Source organism: Phodopus roborovskii, unplaced genomic scaffold (genome assembly GCF_943737965.1).
Source record: "Phodopus roborovskii unplaced genomic scaffold, PHOROB, whole genome shotgun sequence".
Lineage (NCBI taxonomy): Eukaryota > Metazoa > Chordata > Mammalia > Rodentia > Cricetidae > Phodopus > Phodopus roborovskii.
In genome coordinates this window covers 2,028,378-2,055,215 of record NW_026125680.1, presented here as the reverse complement: position 1 = coordinate 2,055,215, position 26,838 = coordinate 2,028,378, and the positions used below count along the sequence as shown (strand labels likewise).

At 38.6% G+C, this 26,838-nt stretch overlaps 1 protein-coding gene and 1 pseudogene across 2 annotated transcripts in view; one reads left to right on the top strand and one right to left on the bottom strand.

The window, feature by feature from the left end:
• The window catches only part of Klhl13 (kelch like family member 13), a 585,186-nt gene that overhangs the window by 346,529 nt on the left and 211,819 nt on the right, over positions 1-26,838 (bottom strand). The window lies entirely within an intron of this gene.
• Positions 20,973-22,300, top strand: LOC127217440 (SWI/SNF-related matrix-associated actin-dependent regulator of chromatin subfamily E member 1-like; annotated as a pseudogene).

Genomic DNA, 26,838 nt, shown 5'->3' with positions numbered 1-26,838 from the left:
CTCGGCTGTTCTTGATTGTATTCTTATCCTGGCATCTAGGCATCTGGGTTTGGGGTGGACATTGGTTAGGTGGTGATTTCTGGGTTTGTCTTTATTGTGTGGGTATTTTTTCCCCTCAGTTTCTGTTTCATCTCTGGGTTTTAAGAGTGTCTTGGCTGTGTTCGATTGTTTTACTCACCTGTTCAGCTGGGTCACAGGGAGTGCTTGTTGGTGTTTTGGAGGCTGGGAGAATGGGAGGCTTAGGAGAGGGGATGGTCTGCAGGATCCATAGGAGGCATTGACCAGTAGGAATGGAGGCAGTGTTTGGTGCTCTGTTGCAGCACTAAGGACAACCCTGAGGATTGGGTCTTGGAGAACAGAGAGAGTGGCCAGTCTACCTATTCTGGCAGGTGTAGCCTGTGTTTGAACAGGGGTGTACTATTGAGTTGATGGCTGGGACACAGCAATGAGTGGGAGAAGGGTGGCCAAAGGGGAATCGTCTGAGGTATCCATAGGATGTGTGGAAATGAGGGAGCAGAGGCTGCAGCTGGTGTTCTGTTGAGGACTGGGTCTGGGGAAACAGAGTGCAGAATGTTGGTCGACAGGCAGCATAGCCTGCCTCTAATTTTGCTTCTAAAACAGCAAGTCTTAAATGCAATTACTTTTCAAATTCCTCACTTTCATTTTAAATGAAGAAATTTCATTCACTGATAAATACTTGGGTTGTAACCAAATTTTCATTTTTTTAAAATGCTACAATGAACTTTTGATTGTATGTGTTCTTTGGTTTATACGGGTTTATCTTTTGTCTCTTGCTAAATTCTTTCTTCAGAATAAACTACTTGATGTATAATGGATACATTTACATTTTTCAATGCAAGGACTGTCTGTAATGCTTTAAGAATCTTCTAAATGTATTAAGTATCACTTTCTTTTCCTTCTTAGGAAGCCTTCTCTAGGAACCAGAAATGCTGTAGTTTACATCTTCCTACTGGGATAACACAAAATGTTCTCTTCTTCTCAAGAATGTACCCTCTCCGTTTCCTGGATGCACTTAATGGTAGAAAATTTTCAGTTTAACAAAAGGAGAAATACATTAGAAGATGCTTCAAAGAAATTAATGTCACACACAACTTAATGCCTTATTGCATATTATCAAATAACCCTACAAAACATAGCACCAAATTAAACTGTTAGTAACAATGTTTGTCCTTATTCACAGGATTTAAACACCATGAACTAAACTAAGCAAATCTATCTCATGTAAAATCGTATTATCTCAACCTTTTAGTTTATCTTTCTGAGTACTTGTGAAGTAAAGATAAGTAGAGATTTTTTTATAATTTGGTTGACATTTTGTGAATTTCTTGTTCATTACCTTTGCCTATTATTCCACTACTATTTTATGTTCTTATTGATGAAAGATATATATATATATGGTAAGAATATTAAAACAGATTTGCCATTTCATATTTCATATTTTACTTCTGTTAGTCTTTGCTTTTCAAATCCAATCTATAATCTTCCTTTTCTTTCTTTCTTTCTTTTTTTTTTTTTTTTTGTTAAAAGAGCAATCCATGTGCTTCCACTATGAATGTGTATCTACATGTTCTTTATTTGGGCACAACAACATGTGAAATAATGACTGGAATTGGAATTGGAGGTATTTAGGGGACAATGTGTAAACCCAGTGCAAGGGAAACTCCATGGAATCTACAAGAGTAAACCTAGCAAAGACTCCTAGTAATGCGTGACTCGGAGCCTGAACCAGTCATCTTCTGTAACCAGGCAAGTCCTCAAATAGAGGGATTGGGACACCAACCCAACCATTAAAACTCAACCTATAGCTTCTACTGCTTGCAGAGTGTTCTGGGACTGAAGCCTAGCAGAATTGTCATCAAAGAGACCAGAGAGACTTCATCCAGAAACTGATGGAAGCAGATGCAGAATCCCACAGTCAAACATTAGGCAGAGTTCAGAAAGTCCTGGGGTAGGAGGTGGAGGAAGAATTGGGAGAACCAAAGGGTTCAGTGATACCATGAGATCATGGCCCATTGAATGAACTGACCAGGATTCATGGGAGGCTCACAGAGATTAGTGAGCCTGTTGGGTCTGACCTAAGTCCTCTCTCTCTCTCTATATATATATATATGTTGTAGCTGAGTAGCTTGGTGTTGTTGATTCCCATCAGGGGGGCCAGAGCAGTCCCTGACTCTTTTGCCTATATATAGGATTCTTTTCCTCCTACTGGGTTTCCTCATCCAGCCTTGATATGATGGTGTATGCCTGGTAATATAGTACCATATTATGGTATGCTTGGTTGATATCCCTAGGAGACCTGCTCTTTTTTAAAAGGAGACAGGGGAAGGGTGGATCTTGGGGAGAGGGGAGGTAGGAGGTGAGAGACTGGGGGAGAGAAGGGAGACAAATCTACAATTGGGATGTAATAGATAAGAGAACATTGAAAAAAGAAAGAAATAAGGTTGTTTTCCCTTAAATAGGTTGCCCTAATATTCTGACACACTCTGTAAAGAAGAAAAATATAGTGTTCTTAATTTTCTAGAACATTATAGACTCAATTTTGCAATCATATGTGACTACTATAAACTTCTATCTTTGACATTATGCTAACTTCAAGGAATCTAGATCTATTAAAATTCAACATCCTTGGTGCATACTCATTTATATTTAAGCTCTGCTTAGTGGAAAGAGTTCTTCCATATGTGTGTTGGAGATGTAGAATGCTCTCTATTCTGCATCACATGCTCCAACTGGACCTCAAAGGCCAGTAGTGGGGCTTTCCTACAATTTCCTGACCAGAGTTTTAGTATTTTTGAAGACCTTCCTATTCCTTGACTATTAAAGTGTCATCCCTGAATAAACTCAGAAATGTTTATTTCACAAAGTCTAGTAATAAAAATAACATGACCACTTTGGTTGAATTATCTTTAAGTTGCTGAATAAAGAATCAATTATTTTAGAATGGAAAGCCCCCCACACATACTGTTAAGGAAATCAATTACTGGAGAGCCCCTAGTTTTCCACTCTTATAGCCATTACAAAGAAGGAAGGTTTTTTTGTTTTGTTTTGTTTTGTTTTAAACTCAGAGACTCACATGTCATATAGACCATGGCAAACCAAAAACCTTCAGGGCGCATGAGGTATAGATATTGGTGGCATTGGCAAACTGGTAGAATGTATCACCTGCCACAAGATCAACTTCAACAAATATCCACCAGGTTACTTTTAGAAAGTTGACAGGAGACACGACTACTCAAAAAGAACCAGAGTTTCTGCCAAAATGTCAATCATAATAAATCACAAATGTTCTGAACAGGCTGCCAAAAGCAATGCTATCCACGCTGATGTGGTGTGGTTGGGCATTCTAAAGTTCTGGGGAACACTTCCAGAATAGTCTGTCATCATAAAGGTCAACCTCTGTGTGGAAGTACAGAGAAGAAGATTTGTGGTGTTTTCAGAAGGGAATCATGCCCTAATGGCTTAAAGCAACATAGAAGATTTGCTAAATTCTTATAAATGCTTAAAGCAAGAAGAGAAAGAAAAAGAAAGTTTGTTCCCTTTCTCTAGATGCAGTCACACCATATCAATAGATGAATTCACCACTTCCATATGCTTTAATTCTTACACATCTTACCCTAACAAGCTTTTAAGTTATTAAAGCCAAATACCAATTCTATAGAAAGAAACATTTAAATACATTTCCTCCAAAATGCATTATCTTACTCTTGAACTTTTTTAGGCCAAAGTACATAGTTCTGGAAGGTACTAGGTAAAGATATGCTACTTTAAAGTCCTTTTAAGTTCCTTTGATACATTAGACACCACTTGCTAAAGATACTAGGAAAATCAGAAAACTCTATTTTTAACAAACAGGAAGAATAGTATTTGTAGAGGTTTTTTAAAGTTCCACATCTAATATAAGTTAGATTAACAAGCAGGTGCCTTATATAACAAAAAATGCCAGGAAATCACAGATACTACCTCATCCCAATAGGCCCCAACAACTGAAATATTGTAGCCAGGTAGTGTCACTAGGATTATAATAACCCAATTATTACATCATAAAAATATGCATAGCCGATGTTCAGGGTATACTTAATAGAGAACGAAAAAAATGAGAGGATAAATAATCTCCCAAAAGGTTGTCAATTTATCTAAATAGAGGGATCCATATACAGGCTCTGCACTTCTACACAGGCAACTCCCACAGTCAGCTAGAAAGATATCCTTGCAAATCCCCACTCTTATATACTTGTGAAATAGACAATTAGACCAAAGAAGCACAAACTCAACCAATATTTAATAGTGTTTATTGCCACCTACCATAAAAGGGTGTAGAATCTAAGATGGCCCTGTAGATCAGTTGTGGTCCTGTTAAAGTTTAAAGCATAGTGAATGTAGACATATTAAGCCCATAAATATAGTTAATTTAATCACACTACCATGATCCAAAAAGACAGGATAGTTCTAGAAGGGCCAGTGACTCATGATGTAGCAGAGGATGGCCCTGAACACCTGCCTCCGGTCACTAAATGCGTGGATGTCCCACCATGCCTGATTCCTGTAACAATTTCTAAGTATAAAATACACTGAATTTTTCCTCCCATTTAACTGAAATTTTGTATCCTTCAACCAAGTTTTCCCCAAACTTCATCCCTAAATATGGGTGATTTCAAGATGTTAACATAACTTGACACGCTTTGCCAGCTCCAACATGTGACAGGCATATTCATACTTTGCCCATTTACTTTCTTTTTTATTTACTATTATTATTTTATTTTACATATCAATCTCAGTTCCCTCTCCCTCCCTTCCTCCTTCCTCCTTCCCTTTCTCCCTCCTCACATGCACCCTGACCACCCTCCCAATCCATCCCCCCATCCCCATCCCACATGTAGGGCAATGCCATCCAGGTGGGGTCATGTAAATCTGTCAATTCATTTGAAGTAGGGACTAGTACTTCTCTCCTGTCTCTAGGTTAAGGGAGTATCCCTCCATGGGGCATGTGTTCGCAAGGACCTTTTGTGCACCAGGAATACATCCTGGTTCTACTGTCTGAGGTCCCTTCGACTACTCTGACCTTCTAGCTGAGATCCATATTCAGGGGGTCTGAGTCAGTGCCATGCTGGCTTCCCAGCTATCAGTCTGGGGGCCTGTTAGCTCCACCTTGTTCAGGTCAGCTGTCTCTATGTGTTTCTGCAACCTGGTCTTGTCCTCTCCGTATGCATCTGGATTCTAGTTCGACTCAGTGTTTTGTTATGGGTATTTGCTTCTGTTTCCAACAGGTACTAGATGAGGGCTCTAGGATTGTGGATAAGTTAGTTGCTGATCTCATTATCAGCGAAGGGCATTTATGGTAGCCTTTCCACGGTTGCTCAAATTGTTAGTTGCGGCAGTCTTGTAGGTCTCTAGACCTTTCTTTAGGTTCAGTTTTCTCTTCAAACCAATAAAGGCTCCCTCTTTTATTTTTATTCTCTCTCTCTCTCTCTCTCTCTCTCTCTCTCTCTCTCTCTCTCTCTCTCTCTCTCTCTCTCTCTCTCCTGTCTTCTATTTCTACCCTGACTCAATCTTCCTAGTTGCAAATGCTTTCCTCTCCTCCCCTTCTCTTTCTCCTACTTCTTTCTCCATTCACTGCCCCCCCACTTCCCCTGTGATCTGGGGGACTTGTCCATTCCCGGTTCTGTGAGGGACTTTATATGAAACTCTTAGAATGCACCTTGTATCCAATTCCTCTGGTGGTGTGAATTATAGGCTGGTGATCCTTTGATCTAGGTCTAAAATCCATATATGAGCAAGTACATACCATGTTCCTCTTTGACTGGGTTACCTCATTCAGGATGGTTTCTTCAAGTGCCATCCACTTGCCTGCGAATTTCAAGATACCATTATTTTTTTCCTGCAGAGTAGTATTCCATTGTGTAGATGTTCCACATCTTCTTTATCCATTCTTCAGTTAAGGGGCATCTAGGTTGCTTCCAGGTTCTTGCTATTACAAATAGTGCTGCTGTGAACATAGTTGAACACATGTCTTTATTGCATGGATGTGGATCCTTTGGGTATATGCCTAAGAGGGGGATTGCCGGGTCCTGTGGTAAACTAATTCCCATTTTCCTGAGGAACCACCATACTGATCTCCAAAATGGCTGTATGAGTTTGCACTCCCCCCAGCAGCCCACTTACTTTCTTAGAAGGGATTTTTATTAACACTCACAGAAGATGAAGACAGGCTATGCTTAGAGACTTTCTCTTGGAACTTTTGTTAATATAATGCCAATCTTGCCCTTTCTTGATATAGTAAGATGTGAGGCTAGAGAGTGCTTAGCAGTTAAGAGTGCTTACTGTTCTTGCAAAGGTCAAGGTCAGTTCCTAGCACCCACAATGGCAGTTCACAAACACCCATAACTCCAGCTCAAGGGGATCTAATAACCTCTTCTGGACTCTGAGGACAACAGTATCAACCCTTATGTGTACCCTCACACAAGTTGTTTTTAAAAGTAATAAAAAATAAATCTTAAAATATAGAAAGATGACTGTTTGCTAGTCAAAATTTCAAAAAAGCGGTTAGTGTATTAAAGAAATAATTAAAACTGTGGGTTTTTACTTTGTTCATGGTTTTGTAAAACTGTGACTGTCCTGGGATTCATTATGTAGACCAGGCTGGCCTCCAATTCACAAGTGCTGGGATTATAGCTATCAGTGACCATAAGAAAAAAATATTTTAAGTAAACAGCAATACAGTGATTGTCACTGGTAGTAAAGGCATGGGACATGAGGAGGAACACATAGAAGCCTTCTAAAGTCTTGAATAAGTTCTAAGCTAGTGCAATGGCTCACACATATAATCTCTGCACTCACTAAAGAGGCTAAGGCAGGAGTTATGTCACAAATTTGAGGTCATATTGGGATCCTGTGTCCTAATTCAAAATACCTACAAGAGACAAAGACACAGAGACACAGACAGAGACAGAGACAAAGAAATACACACAGAGATTTCTTAAGCTCTATGATGAATTCTCTTACCTATACTATTTTTCTGTCTTATATTTAATACCTTACCTATACTATTTTTCTGTCTTATATTTAATATCTTTACAGTTTAAGAAAAATAAAGTAAAAAGAAAGAAAGAAAAATATATAACTGGAAAATTGTGTATTAAAATAAAATACAACATAGTCTTCTATTGGAAGACCAAGACTCCAAATTCCCCTACCCTAAATGGACAGAGTACATGAAACCAAAATTTAAAATATCTGACAGCTGGTACATGCCTGAAATCCTAGCAATTAGAAGGCTGAGGAGGAACTCAACTTATAGGGCATCCTGGAATACACAACAAGAACCTATTTCAAAATAGTATTTTTAAAACAAAATATTACAAATGAACTTAAAAGACTACAGAGTACAAATATTTGCATTATGTGAGAACAGAATTAACACTTAGAATACCTGAAGAACTCGCCTTTATGTAAATCAATGAGGAAAAGATAACCCATCAGAAAAATTCAGTTATTACCAAGTTCTGGCGGGTCGCCAAATAATGCCTTTTAATTTTATGAGAAGTTTATGGGACTCCACTAACCAAGAAGAGGTAGCCCACACCTGGCATTGAACTATTTATTTGATAGCCTATGGTATTTGGTAGAGGCTCTGTTCCAATCTTATATGGTAACTCCACTTAAGCTTTCATATATGTATGTGTTTACGAAAGTTTCTATATTAGTAGGTTTCCATGTGGCTTCTTCAAAGGTCTTTGGTGTTAGTTATCTTCTATCCTCCTAATTCTAAGCCCTCATACCCACAACCTTAGTTAAACCTTCCTGTGTCTTTCCCCTTTCATACTACCTACATTTTATACCCTGTCCCTCCAAATCCATTTCCACAGGTCTTCACTAGTTTCCTAACTTACATGGGTACTCCAATGTAAACATACATATGTAAAGATTCAAAGCTAGCAAATAAATATAAGAGAGAACATATGGCATTTGTCTTTCTGGGTCCAGTTTACCTCATTCTGAATATTATTTCTAACTCTATCCATTTATGTATAAATTTCATTGTGTATATGTACTACATTTTAATTATCAATTCAATACTCCACACATATCTAGACTGTATCTATGCCCAGTCTATTGTGAATAGAGCAGCAAGGAACATGGAAGAACAAGTATCTCTATAGTAGAATATAGAGTCCTTTGAGAATATGCCCAGAGATGGTGTGTTGGCTTAAATAAAATGGCACCCATAGGCTCATATATTTGAACGTTTAGTCATCAGTAAGCAGGACTACTTGAGAAGGATTAGCCTATGATATAGGAATAGGTATGGCCTTGTTGGAGGAAGTATATCATTGAGGATGGGCTTTGAGGTTTCAAAAATCCATGCCAACATATCTATCTATCTACCTATCTATCTATCTCTATCTCCAGAATAATCTCATCACCAAGTGTGGCTAATATTGTATGTCAACAATGCCCATGATGACTCCATAGATTAATGTCTAAGCTGAAGATGCTGTATTGATGGTTTGAATGAGCATGGTCCCATAGGTTCATATATTTGAATGTTTAAAATCAGGGAGTGGAATCGGTGGTTTGAATAAGAATGACTCCCATAGGTTCATTTATTTGAATGCTTAGTCTTCAGGAAGTGACACTAGTTGAGAAGATTAGAAGGATTAGGAGGAGAGGCCTTATTGCAGTAGGTATAGCCTTGTTGGAAATATGTCACTAGGAGTGGGACTGGAGGTTTAAAAAAGTCCATACCAGGCACACCCAGTCTCTCTCTCCTCTCTCTCTCTCTCTCTCTCTCTCTCTCTCTCTCTCTCTCTCTCTCTCTCTCTCTCTCTCAGAATGTAGCTTTACCTACTGATCCAGCACTATATTTGCCACCATGCTCCCCATCAGGATGATAAACTTCTAAAACTATAATGAACCCCCCAATTAAATGCTTTCTTTTATAAGAGTTGCCTTGGTAAGGATGTCTCTTCATAGCAACAAGAACAATGACTAAGACATATTGTTTATGCAATCCTAGCATTTACGAAGCACAGCAGGAGGATCAAGAGTTCAAAGTCACCTAGGAGTTGGGGAAACACACTTTTAATCCCCGCACTCAGGAGACAGAGGCAAGAGGATCTCTGTGAGTTCAAGGCAAGTCTGGTCCACAGAGCAAGTTCCAGGATTACACAGAGAAACCCTGTCTAGGTCAAGTTTGTCCTTAGTTATATATCCAGCTTGAATTCATTTTGACACCGAAAGACTCTTGTCTCAAAAAACATAGATAGATAGATAGATAGATAGATAGATAGATAGATAGATACATACATACATACATACATACATACATACATACATACATATATGAGTAGACTAAAATATCCATAGTTTCAACATCTAAATATACCTAAAATATGCCAACTTTTCTCTAGGTCATATCTTGACCCAATTTGCTACCATATCTCATTTATGCTGTTACAAGCATCCTACTAATTGGTCTTCCTGTTTTCTTTCCTGCAACCATCTAAACCAGTAATGGGAATGGCCATTTAAAATATAAATTAGATCTTAGCATATCCCTGCTCCAAACCACTTAATGATTCTCCATCACAGTTAAGTTCAGGCTCCTTGCCATGTGTGATTTTAGAGATTGCATATGACCTGTCCACTACTTACCTCAAGAACTTCACTTTGTATAATACTTCCTCTAATCTGACTGATCTAGTCATACTGATTTCTGTTCTGTTTCTCAGACATGTCAATTTTGCTTCTTCCTTAAGGTTTAGTGTGGTTTGTGTTCCTTTCAGGAACATGCTGTCCTCCTGTTCTTCATATATCATGCTTTCTTATCAGTCATCCCTTACCTTAAATGCTACGTCAGAGGGGAGCGAACTTCTGTGACCTACCAATTCAAACAGATACCCACTCATTCTCCAATATATCACTCTATTTAAAACTCTGCATACCACTAAGCAATGCCTTGTATTATTCTTGCTCTTCCCAGCCAGGAGAATCCTCAATCTTATTCTACTGTTTGTTGCTCTATGCTTAGCAAATATGCTAATGCCTTGTGCAATAGCCCTGACTGTCAGTAAAATCTTGATGAATGAAGAGATCACGAGTACCAATACAGCAGTGCTGTTGCCAATGCCCAAAGTGTTGGCTACTTATACTTGAGCTTACTATGACAGTTCCATTTTCCTCTCTTCTTGTGGCTCTTCTACCTAGATCTTAGATAAGGCAGGTGGGGTGTGGCCTCATGTTCGGTTCCAGAAGCAGAGCCTAGGTTCAGATTGGTTGCTAGAGATCTGCTTGCTTGAGCATGCTTTTCCCTGTCACACTGGCCAGTATTCCCGACTCACATCTATAAATCTCTAGGCTCTCATCTTCCAAAGCAGCAGTTCTCAAATTTGGCTACACAGAGAACTACCTGCAGAAATGTAGTGAATAGTAATGTCTGTCCATGTCTCAACCTCACAGGGTCTCATTATTTGAACACGGATGCATCCTGAGTATTGGCACCCTTTAACACTTCAAAGTCAATAACCACTGCTTTGAAAGGATTTTCCCCCCACAGAGATAATCTATAATTCCTTATATACAAAGTATCAGAGGGTCAATTTCAGTTTCTCCTGATTCTCTCTGAGTTATCATTAGTAATAAATTTAGACTTAAGCTGTGATCCTTGGAATATGGATGTGCCATCAGCCTCTACTACTGAAATATTTATTTAATAATATTTTGATCAAACCCAGGATCTTAAATACATACTTCTTGATCACTTTATGAATTGAGACATACTTTAAAAATGCTGTGGGGCTAAAGAGATGGCCTAGCTGTTAATGCAGGGGACACTTGGTCCTGCCTCAACTGAATATGTCAGGCTTTGCTGACTCCCCATGGGAGGCCTTACCCTTTGGGAGGAGTGGATGGGGGGTGGGCTGGGGAAAGGCAGGAGGGCAGGAGGAGGAGTACAAGGAAGAACTGTGTTGTAATGTAAAATGAAATTAAAAACAAATAAACAAAAGAATAAAATGGCACAAGCTGCTCTCACAGAGGACCCAGGTTTGGTTCCAGGAGACCTGTGGCCTTCTGTGAGCACCATGTCCACATATGGTATTCAGGTATATATGTGGGCAGAAAAGACATACACATCTAACAGTAACAGTTATTTTTCAAAAGAAATGTCATGTATGTTTGCTGTCACTAAAAGTTTTCAGGTAAGCAAAAGGGGAAGGAATGACTTTGCCAAACTTTCAAAGAGTTTATCTACCACCATAGCTCACATCACATTGATGAGTACAAATTTAAATTTTCTATCTTGTGTCCTACCCACTTTTCAAATATCCATTCCTATATATTTACTCAAGTGACTCCTGTTTCTTTCATTGCTTCACATTCAACCCAACAGTAAAATAAAGCACATGGCTCGCTAAAACTGATTTGCCATTTTGAGTGCTGCTTCTATTCCTGACAATTTTACTCTAGCAGTTACTCAAAACCATACAGTCCTGTGGCTCTTTGTCTCTATGTGTGCACTCCCTCTATGTTTTCAACTGAATTTACTTTCCAAGTAGTTCCCACATCTGTCTCTTGCCCTTTATCCCCATTACCATGGCTTAAATCAAGGCCCATAAGGCTTCTCGCCTAAGCTAATTATTATAATTTCCCAAAGGGTTTCTTAGATCCAATTTGGGGTAATCAGTTCCTTCCTTAACACTAGCACTAAAGTGACCCTTTTAAACCCAAACAGGCAGGCATGGTGATACACTTTTGTAATCTGAGCATTTGGGAGGTGGAGGAAAGAGATGAGGAGTTCAAGGTCATCTTTGGCTATATAGTGAGTTTGAAGCCAGCCTGGGCTACAGGAGACCCTGTCTCACAAAATCAAAACCCAAATCCACAACTCTCCAAATAGCTAGTCATGACTGTGGTACTTCCCCACTTAAAATCCTTCAGAAGCTCCATAATGAACACATAATGTACAAATATCTTCTCAGGTCCATTTAAGATCTGGTTCCTAGGAAGAAGAAATAGAAGTTCCAGGCCAGCTTGTCTATGGCAACCTTCATACAAACCTAGACTACACAACAAGATCCTGTCTCAAAAAGAAACAGGAAAAATGGGGGAGAAAGATTTAGTTCCTCCTTCTCTTGCATACCAAGATATAACACTTTCAAGTTTTCAGTTCCCCATCTGTGTCCTTGCAAGTGCCATTTCCTCTGCCTATAATACCGTCCTTCTTCTTCATCTAGTAAGCTACTCAGCATTCGGAGCCTCAGAGTTTCCTTCTCTTTCTAGGCAAACAAAGCTTCACCACCACCTCACCAGCATTATAGTCTGAGCATGATAGCACACACGCCTTTAATCCCAGTACTAGGGAAGCAGAGGAAGGCAAATCTCTGTGAGTTCAAGGCCAGTCTGGTATACATAGTGAGTTCCAGGACAGCCAGGGTGACATGAAAGAGAGTCTGTGTCTCAGAAAACCAAAAAGAAAAAAGTTTTTCTGGTGTCATACAAGCTTAAGGACTTTTAAAAGATTTCCAGCTGGCTCTGATGTTTATCCAAAGCTAAGTACCACTGCTATCATATTCCTTTATGCTACAGTGTATTTCAGCTAGGTCTCATTATTATCTGCTCTCATCTAGATTCTTAAGCCTTTTCAAAAAGAAGCCATGTCATACTCTACTTTGCAGCCCCAGTACCTGAAGAAAATAAATGTAAAAATAAATTTCTATTACTACTTTTGTCATACTATAAACATATGTAGTTTTCTTTTTTATCAAAGTGTGATATAGTATTACCATATGAGAATATAGGAAATACTGATAATTTAGATTAAATATTCTCACCAATGATGTAAATGACCACATGTCCTCACTGACATTAAACTCAACCTGCTTAGATATGCACACAATAATTTAGGTTTCCTTTAAAAATTCATTGTAAAACCATTATAGGTGAATTAATAAATCTCCCCAGAAGATATTTATAACTAGTTACTTGTATTTCCTGAGGATATATTTACTAGTGGCATACAGCAACATTCCAGGACCTGCTTGTAGACAGAATGCAATGAACCCACCTAAAGTTTTCTTTTTTAGATAGAACTCGATCCTTGGACCAAGAACAATTTATCCCCAGAGCAGCCTCCCTAGATGGCTTCATTACACCATCACATTCTTACCAACAGCTGCCTAGCTAAAAAGTCTTGAAGATGGCTCAGAAATCCCAGCTCAGAAGTCATGAAGATATTTATGGAATTACAACAGGGTTCAGAGACACCATTGAAATAGAGGACACCTGTCACTGCCATTACACAAAAAGAAGATACCAGACAACTTGAGCCTTTATTTTAGGAGAGAATGTTTCACCATACTTTGGACATGGAGCCATAGGAAAACCTGAGTTGGGTCTAGGATATGTATATTTTTAACCTGTCCCCCTACTTTGGCAGGACTTGTGAAAGGACCTTCCCAACAATTTCACCTCGATGACCTAGCCACACATAGCATATTTATGAACTGGAACCATTACACATTTCCAAAAGAACAGGGACCTGAATATTTTATAGGGCTATGGGCTGGCAACAAGTGTCTTGATGCATGTATAGTTAGTTCAGGAAATACAGGATCCAAAAGTAATTGTTTTCCTACCAACAAACTCATAAAATGTGCTTTAAAGCTACAAGCACAAGGAGGCTAAAGGTTGCCTCAGCCTTAGTTTAAGAAGAACTATTTGAGAATTTGTTTTTTAAAATAGCAAATACATTTCCAAATTTCTAGCCTGAAATGGCACGCATCTTTGTTCTTTAGTGGAGGACTTTATTATAGTTAGAGATGGAATGAAATGGACCATTATGGCTAGATCTTGATGTCTTTATAAATTCCCTTAGTCTGTTCCAAAACAGACACAGAAAACTCTGAGAAGAAAGTCTGAGAAGGTTAGGTATATCTGCATCGATAGCGCGTCGTGATAGACTCTGCACAGGTGAATTTACAAAGAAGTTCCTCCTAGCACTCACTGCATATATGGGGGGATAACAATATTCTCTAGATCCCAAACTTGAACTCTTAGACTTTTCAATGATTTTCCTTCATGTCCTACCTCCCATTTCCCAGGTTATGATATAGACTTAACTTCCTTTTAGTTCTCTCAAAGGACAAGGTTCTTTATTATCTGCCTTCAACAGACATGATTTTTGGCTTCAGATTGAAATAGCACTGGCTTCCTGACTATCTTTCATCACTTACTTGGCTAGTTTCCCTCTGACTGCTCCTAGGATGTCCTGTTTTTCCCTGATCTCTGCCATGCTTGTAACAGAAGCCCTGCTCCCACACTGTTCTTGGTCTTTGCTCCCAGGATTATAACACCCAGAATAGGCTACAATTTTGCTCTATTGCCTCTGTCCAGTTTCCCTTCCTGGCCCCTGCACTTTGCACCCACCATCATGTTCTGTACCCCTACAAGCTTCTTCCCACCCTTGACACCGGCAATCCCAAATGTTTTGTCTTGTCCTTTTTTATTTTTTTCCAATAGAACTCTTGAACTTTGCATTTTTCTTGTGAGTCTGCCTTTAAATATCATCCTGCTATCATGTCAGGCTATATTTCCTTATCTCCCCCCAATTTTGTTTCTCTCCCCATTCAGGGGTTAGTAACACAAATCTTCAGAGGATCTATCATAATGACTAATTGACATCGTGTGTGTGTAAGGGGGGAGGGTAAAGTCGTATATTTTAATAGTGTCATTTAAACTTCCTGTCCCCAATTTCAGTCAACTGGAGGAATGACATTAGTTTACAGATGTTCTGAGTGTTTGTGGCTAGAAACTACAATTCATGGTGAAATGACAAACCCTTAAGTTGTAAAAATATAACATGAGCTGGGCATGATAGCATGAGATTATAATCTACACTTCTTGAGAGGACAAGGAAGGAGGATTGCTTAAGCCTAATAAGTTCAGGGTCAGTCTGGGAAGCATAGCAAGACTACATCGTGTGTGTGTGTGTGTGTGTGTGTGTGTGTGTGTGTGTGTTTGCCTCAAACAATGTTTAAACTATTACTTAATGACTTCCTGTGTCACATTCACTTTGGGGGAATTTTTAAATTCTGACATGAGTACCTTCTCAAGCAGGCAGATTTTGATAGGTCTATGCTAGAATGAAAGCTCAGAACCCCCTTTCTTTTAATAGGATTTTCAAGATGCCATTTCATATAACTTCATTCAGTTTAAGCATTAGGATCTTGATCACAACATTAGGCCATGTACCCATAACAATATATATATATATATATATATATATATATATATATATATATAGTAAGTTCTTTAACTTGGGTTTTTAAGAAGCAAGCAAAACCATCCATTGAAAACAACTGAATCTGAACTCTATTAATAATAAGTATATATTACCATGCATGGTGAAGTATGCCTGAAACCCAGCACATAGCTCACTGAGGTAGAAGGATAATAACTTCAAGGTCATTCTGAGTTATACAGTGAGTTAGTTATAGGCTAGCCTGAGACACATAGTGAGACTCTGACTTGAAAAGAAAAGAAGATACAAAAAGAGAGAAGTGAAGAAAGGAAGGGGAGAGGAGAGAAAAGAAAACAAAACTATTTACTTTATTGGGCACATGTACACATTTATACTTATGTGCACACACATAAATTCTGTTTTACTGCATTTATTTCAATAAAGCAAAATATAATTGTCTATGGTTTGTTTTGACATTAATCTCTAGGTTCTCCTGAAGAACTGGCCCTTAGGTATTCTCTGGGCCTCTTTGCCTGTCTTTCCTAATTTGGCCTGATTGATTTATGAGATTTAATTCCTGCTTGCTTCTTAATGCTTATGAGAAACTCCAAACACTTGCTCTAATTAATTATTAAGAATTAATTAATTTCAGTGTTAATCTCTGTTTCTTCTAATGTACACTGCAAACCACTAGGTATCAGTCGAACTAGTAAGAGTTGGCAATTGTTTCAGCTAATATGTGACCTGAAAGTTCCAATAGTGATACTGGAAAAGAGGGAAGGGCATATGGTGTCTAATCATGATTGTTGATATGATTATATATGGAACCATCTAAGAGACAATTAAGGGTCTGTAAAAGCATTTTCTGGAAGGATTAGCAGAGAGAAGAGCCTCCCACAGAGTAGGAAGCTCCCTCCTGCCATCGCAGTTCTAAAGCAATCTCAGGAAAAGGCAGTGCTGGTGCTTATTCCTTGCTGGGCAGGGAATCTATCCTGGTGTTAGTTTTGCTGTTGCTGCCTCTGCCATCAGAGCCCTGCTCCTTTAACCTTTCAATATAGACTAAGGACTAGCATCTAAGAATCATTCATGCCTCCAAAAAAAAAAAGGACTTCTGGAGAGTCAGCTAGCTTTATAAAATAAGAAGCAACCATGTTCTCAGCTTGTCTGAGAGCCAGAAGATGGCCATTGTTGAACTATCTATCCCTATTGTGTAAGCCAATGTAATAAATATCCTTTAAAATTTTGATGGCTATTCTTGGTTGTCAATTTGACTACATCTGGAATGAACTACAATGCCCTCACAATGGAGGGCACACCTGTGAGATATTTTTTTTTGCCTGGTTTGAAGTGGGTGAATCCACTTCTAGTCAAGACCTTTGAGGTAGGAAGACACGTCTTCGAATCAGTTCTTGAGGGGGTTAGACACACCCTTAATCTGGGCCACACCTCTTGCTGCTATATAATATACAAGGACATGGAAGGACACTTTTGCTCTTTGCCTATTTGTTCTCACCTTGCTAGCAAGTCCATTCCTTAACTGGCATTAGAGCCTAATCTTTCAGGATTCCAGTGTATACTGAAGATCAGCTGAGACATCCAGCCTTATGGACTGACTAACTTCTGGATTCTTGGATTTTACATTCATAAGCAGCCATTATTGTATTAGTTGTGCTATAATCTGTAAGTCATTCTAATAAATCCCCTTCATATATAGATTCATTCTATAAGTTCTGCTTCTCTAGTTCTAGAGTACACGGACTAATAGAAAAATATATTCCCTGATGCCATGTGGCTCTGCCCAGGATACCTAAGATTTTAGCAAGACAAAAATTTGTGGATTGGGTAGAGATTTGGGTTGAGATTCACAGGTCTAACTGATTTCACAGCTGTGTTAGCTGCAATATTTGGACTTTCTCATTTTTTAAAAATTATCAGTCTTGAGGAAAAATGATGGGAGGAAAATCCTTGCTTGGGAAAAATAAGTTTGGAGTCTAAGCTGAAAATAAATTATTTTGTTTCCCTTGCTACATAGTATGATGTTCTCTGTAATACAATAAATGGCCTCTACTATTATCCCAATCCAGGGTCCTGTGGTAGTGTCAGCTAAAGGTCCAGAGTCTTTTCCAGTGCTCATATGAAACACAGCTTACATCCCCAAGTTTTCACATATAATACATGAAGATAGAAAAACAATTTCTATTATTAGCCTCATTGATTTTCATTCCACTACTAAAATGGCAGGTGCTAAATAACTGTTCACTAATAAACGCATACCCAGAAAAACAATAATTAAGATCCAAATCAAATAAGTGAGTAATCCTATCTTTTGTTTGGTTGTTTGGTTGGTTGGTTTGGGCTTTTTTTTTTAATTTTTGCTATTGTGATAGAATACCTTGCCAAAACAAACTTGGAAGGGAGGGAAGAGAAGGGAAGGGAAGGAAGGGGAAGGGAAGGGGAGGGGAGGGAAAGGGAAAGGAAGGCCAAGGGGAGGGGAGGGGAGGGGAGGGGAGGGGGGGGGGAGGGGAGGGGGAGGGGAGGGGAGGGGAGGGGAGGGGGAGGGGAGGGGGGAGGGAAGGGAAGAGTTATTTTGGCTTACAGTTCAAGTTACAGTCTATCATGGTAGGAAAGTCAAGGAGGCAGCAGCTTGAAGAGACTGGCCACATTTCATCTTCAGTCAGGAAGAAGAGTATATGAATGCCTGTGATCAGCTCACTTTTTCTTTTTATAGAGTCCAGGATCCTAACCCAAGGAATGGTCCTACCCACAGTGGGATGGCCTTCCCACTTTAGTTAACCCAATCAAGAGGCCCCCTCCAGACACACCCAGAAGCCCATCTCATGGCTGATTCTAGGTCTCATAAAGTTGAAATTTGAGATTAACTATCACAGACCCTTTCTTGGATAAAGTTATGACTCTTTGGTTATAAAGTAGCTTAGTTGTAAGCCAGTGAAAGCTCTACACTTACTTCACAGGCTAAATATTCTCACTCCACTATAAGGAAAATGGTCTGTCACCTTCTAGCAGTGTTTGACCCATTTTCCTTAGTTTTTCAGCTCTTCGGGAATTGCTGTGTGTAGGGGAATAGCTGTTCTCAGTCACAACCACTGTGACTCAGCTCTGCAGGGTGGTAAGAAAACAGACAGGATGAATGAAGCATGCGGAAAAAAAAAAAAAAAAAAAAAAGCTAGCTAGGTTGTGATCAGGGGAGGCTGGAGAAGGCTGATATCCAAAGGACTGGAGCTTGTGGACTTTAAACATGAAAACTTTGAACATAGGCAAAAGACCATCAGTAAGAAATAAGGGGTTCAACTTTTTAGGAACTGAAAAGGTACCCATTGGAACCTCCTCCCCTGCTGATTTGGGTCACATCCAGGCACAGGATACTGGGGCTTCAAGTCAAACTTAAAAGTAAATGCTCACATGACAAGCCTAAAAATAGCAATGAATAAAGACCATAACATTCCAGGTACCTGAAATCCTAGCACCTAGGAGGCAGAAGTAGAAAAATCAGGAGTTCAAGGTTATCCTCACCTCACAAGTTTGACTCTGTACCACAGAGGTGGGGGTAGAACTGATATAGTACTGTTAGCTCAATAAATAGTGTAATGTCTGACATATAATGAACCTTTCATCTGTTCTTAATTCTGTTTAAGAATCAACAAATAGGGTTAGTGAGGTGACTCAGCTGGTACAGGTACCTGCACCAAGCCTGATGACCTGAGTCTGATTCTCCAGCATCCACAGAGCGGAAGGAGTGAATTGACTTCTGTAAGTTGTCCTATGACCATACACCTGTTGTGACCCTTCTCTGTCTATCAACACACACACACACACACACACACACACACACACACACGAGAGAGAGAGAGAGAGAGAGAGAGAGAGAGAGAGAGAGAGAGAGAGAAGATAAATTTTTAAAAGGAGACATGAGTAATGAGTGATCAAGTAACCAAGGTGAACTAGATAATGATGCTGGAAAGCCAGAAGTAGCATTAATAAAAAAGCAAACTATTAGAATCTAAAAGGAAGGAAATCAGCCAGGCATGAAAGGACATGCCTATAATTCTAGAACTCTGGAGACTGAGGCAGGTGTTCTATAGGCCATCCTAGACTCCATGACAGCAGCTTTTTTTTTTTTTTTTTTTTTACAAAAAATCTAGTTACTTATAATGGTTTGTTGAGTGAAATAAGGCAATCACAGAAAGAGAAATGCTTTACAAAATCACTTATATATGGCCAGCAAAGTCATAAAAGCAGAGAATATAATGACAGAGTAAGTTCTGGAAATCTATTGCATATAGCTACTATAGTTAAGGATAACACACTGTGCATGGTGGAATCCCACCACTCAGTAGAATGAAGCATGAGGGCTTGCTTAGGCAACATAGGGTGATCCAGTCAAAAATTAAAATAAATATTCTCAGGACAAAATGGGCTAAGTATGTAAAGTGATTGATACATGCTAATTTAATAATTTCAAAGTATATATTTCTAACAAAATACTTATACCATAAATACTTATACTATAAGTAATTTATACTATGAATGTTCGCCTCTTATTTTTTGATTGTACATGAATTAAGATTTTATAAAATGTTAAATGTACTCGGAATGAAATTCAAAGGTTTGGCACCGAAATTAAGCATAGGTTTTGAAGGCAAGCAGGTTTAGTAAGTGGAGAAAAACCCTGTAAATAAGATGCAGCCATTCCCTTAAATCAAATGGATAGCAGGATTACTGGGGTACTAGATAATGTTTTGTAAATGAGATGAAACTTTTGGTCTAGTGTATGCATGAGTATATATAAAAGCAGACATTTCTTTCACATTTTAAGTGCATGTTAGGGGGATGGAGAGATGGCTCAGCCATTAAAGGCTAGGCTCACAACCAAAAATATAAATAAATGCATGTTAGGTTATTTTTCTGAATTTGTTAGGTATATTTTCTTCTTTTACATTACCCCTTAGTTGATATTCATGTCAATGTTACATTTAATAACAAGTCCATTCAAGGACAAGGACTTCTTTAGTAAACACACAGCCTCAGCTTGCTTTTATTATAACTTATCTATATCTGTGGTTCTTAACCAGGAGCCAGAAGATAGGGATGTTTACTTCTGTATTAGTTCTACAACTGATTCACAACAGATTAACCACATAGTGACTTAAAACAACACTCACTGCTTACAGTTCTGTAAATCAGATGTCTGCATACAGGCTGGCTAGGCTCTAAGATCAGAGTCACACAAAACTAAAAGCAAAGTGAAGTAAGCTGCACTCTTATCTGCAGCTTGGGATCCTCTTCCAGGTCTATTCAAACTGTTGACAGAATACAACTAGCCATAGTTTTAAGACTGAGGCTTCCATTGACAACATCAGCAGGAGGCTGCTGTCAGCTCCTACAGACTACCCACAATCCACATTCAGTGGTTCTCACAGGCGGTTCACAATATAGACTGGCTCTTCTCTACTAGCCAGAGGAAAGTACATTTAAAGAGTTTCTCTCATTAGGTCAGATCCATCTATATAATCTCCATACTTGTAAAGTCAACTGATCTGAGACTTTAATAACGACTACAAAATTCCTTTACACCATTATATGGATTGTCAGGTTGAAAAATCCAGAAGAAGGTGTACATACCAAGAGCTGGGAATGCTGGGGCCATCTTGGAATTCTGCTTAATGTACCCTCAGTCGAAATGTCTTCATTTGGACTTTTCGGCCTGCGGTGTCTCAGATTCATTCTTAAGGAACTGAGAACTTAATCTTCCAAAATGTCAAAAAGACCATCTTATGCCCCACCTACCACCCCAGCTCCTGCAACACAAATGCCCAGCACACCAGGGTTTGTGGGATACAATCCATACAGTCATCTCACCTACAACAACTACAGGCTAGGAGGGAACTTGGGCACCAACAGCCGGGTCACAGCATCCTCTGGTATTACAATTCCAAAGCCACCAGATAAGCCGCTGATGCCCTACATGAGGTAAAGCAGAAAGGTCTGGGACCAAGTAAAGGCTTCCAACCCTGACCTAAAGTTGTGGGAAATTGGCAAGATTATTGGTGGCATGTGACGAGATCTCACTGATGAAGAGAAACAAGAATATTTAAACGAATATGAAGCAGAAAAGATAGAGTACAATGAATCTATGAAGGCCTATCATAATTCCCCTGCATGCCTTGCATATATTAATGCAAAAAGTCGTGCAGAAGCTGCATAAGAGGAAGAAAGTCAACAGAGACAGTCTCACATGGAGAAAGGAGTACCTTATATGAGCATTCAGCCTGCTGAGGATCCAGATGATTATGATGATGGCTTTTCGATGAAGCATACAGCCACCGCCCGTTTCCAGAGAAACCATAGCCTCATCAGTGAGATCCTCAGTGAGAGTGTAGTACCTGATGTGCAGTTGGTCCTCAAGAAACAGGTCCAGTCGTTAATGGTTCATCAGCGAAAACTAGAAGCCGAACTTCTTCAGATAGAGGAACGGCACCAGGAGAAGAAGAGGAAATTTCTGGAAAGCACGGATTCCTTTAAAAATGAATTTAAAGGGTTATGCACTCTGAAGGTAGATGTAGACATGAAGAAAATTGCAGCTGAAATTGCAGAAGCTGAGGAGCAGACCCGCAAAAGGCAAGAGGAGAGGGAGAAGGAGGCAGCAGAGCAAGCCGAGCGCAGTCAGGGCAGCATCGTCCCTGAGGAAGAGCAAGTGGCTAACAAAGCCGAGGAGAAGAAGGATGAGGAGAGCATCCCTATGGAGACAGAGGAGACACACCTGGAAGAAACAACAGAGAGCCAACAGAATGGGGAAGAAGGCACGTCTACTCCTGAGGACAAGGAGAGTGGGCAGGAGTGGGTGGACAGCATGGAGGTAGAAGGGACCAGTGATAGCAACACTGGCTCAGAGAGCAACAGCGCAACGGTAGAGGAGCCACCCACAGACCCCATGCCCGAAGACCACAAGAAAGAATAAATGTTGCCTTGTTTTATGTGTCCTAAAACTTTTTTAAATGAAAAAAAAAAATGGGTTTTTGGTTTTAATGGTGAAAAAAAAGAAATGTCTTCATATATAAACCATGCTATAAAATGAAAATAAAAAGAAACAGCAACTGCTGCCTACACTTCCCTAGCCCCAGATGATTCTGCTGAACCTCGACAGCAAGTGACACATCCTGCTTTCCCCATCCTTGACCAACATCCCAGCTTCCTTGGGTCCCTAACAACCATGTCCCAATATCACATCAAGAAGCAGCCAGAGAGAAAGATTCCCAATTACCCAACATCCAGAGACCTAATAATAAAACAAAAAGGTGGGAGTGCAGGACTCTAAAAAGCCTAAACATAGCTAATATGTTGCTGATAGTTTTTAACCTTTACCCTTCTCTCTCCCCTGCTAAAAACAGTTAGAAAGCATTCCTAAAACCAGCCTCCAAGGTTCACACCCTTATTTGGCCAGAGTCATTCCTGAGACAAAAACACAAAGGTCTAACAATCAAAATTCATTATTTGACTAACATGTCCAATCAGGACTGATCAACTCACTCTAGCAGAGACCACCCTTCCTTTTCTCCTTAAAAACCCACTCCCACAAAAAAGTATCTGCTCTGCTGCTTACTCTCTACCTTAGCCTGATCCAGAGGCAGACCACACACACACACACACACACACACACACACACATCTCCTTTGTGCTGGGAACTTGATGTCTGTGTCCTGTACTGACTCCAACTCTGAGGGCTCCCCCCTTCCCTTACATCAACTACTTGCTTTAATTTTTACTTCTTATTATATTATTTCAGACAGCCGACTCATCAATATGTTCATTTGCTACAATCTAGTGAAACTGGAACAAACTTGAATAATGAATTCATTTCAAAATGTCACCTTGGACATAGGATGACTCTGAACATTTTAGTTTTCATACTGATAAAGTGAAGATAATAGTGTGATCTTCCCTAACCCCCTGCAAAAAAAATTGGTCTAAGTTCTGAATTCAGATTGATTTGGCATCAAATCCTGACATTAAATAAAAAATGCTACCTGTGAAACTTTGATTTATATAATTCTTCTAAAGCCCAGTTTCTCTACCTAAAAATGAGGACAATATTAGAATTCTTCTCATGTAGTATATGGATTAAGTGAAATAACATACACAAACTATTTAATACAGTTAGAAAACACTAATTTAATGTTAATAATTACTTTACTGTAAAAAACTATCTCAAAGTATAAAGAGTTACTCTAATACAACATTATCACAAAGAACATAGAGATCACAGACCATTAAACAGGAACTCAACATATGCTGGATATTGATGTATTGGTATTATATTAAGTATAAATATTAATGTACTTAATATATCTTAATTTTGCAAATAAAATTCTCATTTAATTATTTGAATACTCCAAGCATATCAATTGTATTTGCAAAATAAAACATGAAGAGAATTTACAAGTATTGTTGTTTTTGAAAAGTGTCCCCCCCCCCCAGCGTCCATATGCTATGATCCCTGATGTAACACTGTTGAGGATTAGGGATTTATAGGAGTTGAATGGATGAAGGTGGTTCATAAATGGGTTATCATTACTGTGTAGTAGGTTACTGAAAGACTTACTTTGTTATAAAAGTGAGTTGGGCCTCCTTCTTTTCCCTCTTTCCCTCTTAGGCTCTCGTTCAGTGCGAACCTCCCCTTCCCATGTTGGACTTAGAGCCTCTAGAACTGTACAAAAAGAACTACTATTCCACAAATTACCCAGACTCAATTATCCCACCATGGCAGCACAGAAAGGATTAAAACAATCATCTTTAAACAGATGAAAAAGATTTATATGAGCTTAGTAACATAATTACAAAAGGATCAAAGTTACAGAAATCTAGTTTCAGGTTAAATAAAATGAAGAAATTTGTTAATGTTTGAGATTAAAAAAAAAACCTGACTGGGAAAATAATAAGTTCCATAGTTCCATGACCCTGAAAGATTATGGATCAGGGAAGTTTGTATAACACATCCATTCATCAGATATGAGAATTGGACTAGTGGCTTTTAAAGATACTTTTCAATTTCAAATATAATCACATTGGAAATTATATCTCAACATCCAAATTCTGAGATGAAATAGTCTAACAGTGTCATATAAAATTGTACTGATTCCTGTTGAGGATATATATGTTCAAAACTTCTGGTTGACGTTTCTACATAAATGTTTGCCAATACATTAAGTTCAGCAATTAATAGATTGATAGATATAACACACACACACACACACACACTTGTGAAAGTTACAAAGGAATTCTTCAATTTGTGAGAAGAAGCTCAGTGTGATGGCTTTAATCCCAGCACTGAGGAGGCAGAGTCAGTCAGATCTTTGCGAGTTCAAGGCCAGCCTGGTCTACATAGTGAGTTCAAAGACAACCAGAGCTACATAGTGAGACCTTTTCTCCAAAAAGTCACAATACATATAACACTTTACTTTGAAAACATCAAAGTTTATTTATAGAAAACTCAAACATACAATATATACCTGAATGAAATTTTTGAAAGGAAATAAAGTTTGAAGAATGAAGTGGGTGTCAAAAGAGTTGCAGTTTGTGAATTATTTCGAAATAGTGTTAAGGGCGCTACCTGAGAGCAAATGGGAAGCTTTACCACTACATATGAACATAGAGGATTTGAAACACAATGAACTGAGGTTGGTGGCAGATAGCTGAAGTATGGGTGTGTGTGTTTTGTATTTTCCTGTGCAACTTGCTTCAGTTTAAGTGTAGTTTTCTGCTTTTATCTAATTTTTGGCAATGAAATTCCAATGCAAATGTGAAATTCCCCTTACGTTCTATTTTTAACGTATTTATCATGATAGAAGAACTATAATCTAACAAATTTCCTTTTGAAGAAACTCCAGTTTTCTTTCTTTCAGAGTCCTGAACAAGAGTGAATGGCTACATAGTATTCTATTATAAAATAACTCATTTGAATTGCAGGCTGGTTCTTCTATGTCAATACATTTCTAGACTTTCTATTTCAGTTCTTGTTAGCTTAAGGACTAAAAACTCATTTTTAATGTTAACATAAAGTATCATTTTAAAGGTACGCTGAAAGGCTGAAAAAAGATATAAAAATTCCAAAGCCAAACAGGAACAAGTGTTTTTAATATTTAGTATCATAGCTAGAACACAACTGACCTTTCAAACAGATAATTTAGGGCTGAGGTTTAGCAAATGTTATCTTGTCCCTGACAAGGTCTGAACAATCTCAGAATGTGTTCTTCATGGATTCTGATATTTCAAAAACTCATAAAATGTCTCGCACAAATAGCAATATTAAATCTTTTCATGTCTATATTGTATCTCCAATACTGCAATCGTCTATAGATTTTTTTCCCCGAGTTATCATTGGAGTGCTTGCTTCAAGAAAGACGACATAGCTTACAGGGTGCTTGGCTCACTGATGTTCTGAGTGACTATTCCCAGGGTTGTCACACAAAACTAGCTGTAGGGAGCCTGACAGTTTGAATGATTCTTCTTAAGAGAGAAAACAACCCACAACAAGCTGTTCCATACGGTAGTGATGACTTCCTCCCTGTAGAGTAGAATTATTGCTATAGAGAGGAGTACTTAGCCAAGCACCATGACTTTCCTTAAACCTACTTTAGCATTAGAGCAGTGTAGTTCTTATAGCCACTGGGAATGATCCAAGTGGGACAAGATTTTATCATAATTTCCATCTACGCAGAAGATTTTGTGAGCTCCTGTGATTTTTGTGGAATGAAATCAAATAACCATTTAATTCAAGGGTGCTTTCAACTATGGGGTAACCCACAGAATATTATTGTATAGACCAGAGTTCAGCAAAACATTTCACACCTTGCAAGTCATACAATCAACAATTTTTGTTGTTGTTGTTCTTTTTCAAGACAGTTTTCTCTGTGCAACAGTCCTGGCTATACTGGACCTCACTCTGTAGACCAGGCTGACCTCAAAATCACAGAGATCATCTGCCTCTGCTTCCTGACTGTAGTACTTAAAGGCATGTGCCACCACCACCCAGCTATAATGAAGACTTTTAAAACCACTGCTTTAATCTAAATGCTTTAAAACTCAAAAACTGATATTTGGGCAAAATAAACACATTTTTAACATTTTTAAAAATGATGAATGTTAGGATATGTTTTATTGTTCCCAACAATTAATATTTCCATACAATTATAAAAGAATTTAAATAGACAACTATAATAACTCTAAGATGTCATTGGCTTATCATTCCTACTACCCTTTATGACCTTTTTCTCAACAGAGATATTAATGTTTAACTTACCTTGAAAACTCCAAGAGACTTGGCATGGAATAGTCAAATAAAACTTCATTCAAACTGGGACTCCAATACTAGACTTTGTGCTGTGAAAGACAGGAACTAAGTTGCCTTATTCATATTCAAATTGTCTTTAGCACTTTAGAATACTGCATGACATTAAGTAGTACATGTTCACTGAATTGCTATATATTCCACATAGCAACATAGCATTCAAATACTTTTTCATATACAATAAACCAAAAAGATATATATATATATATATATATATATA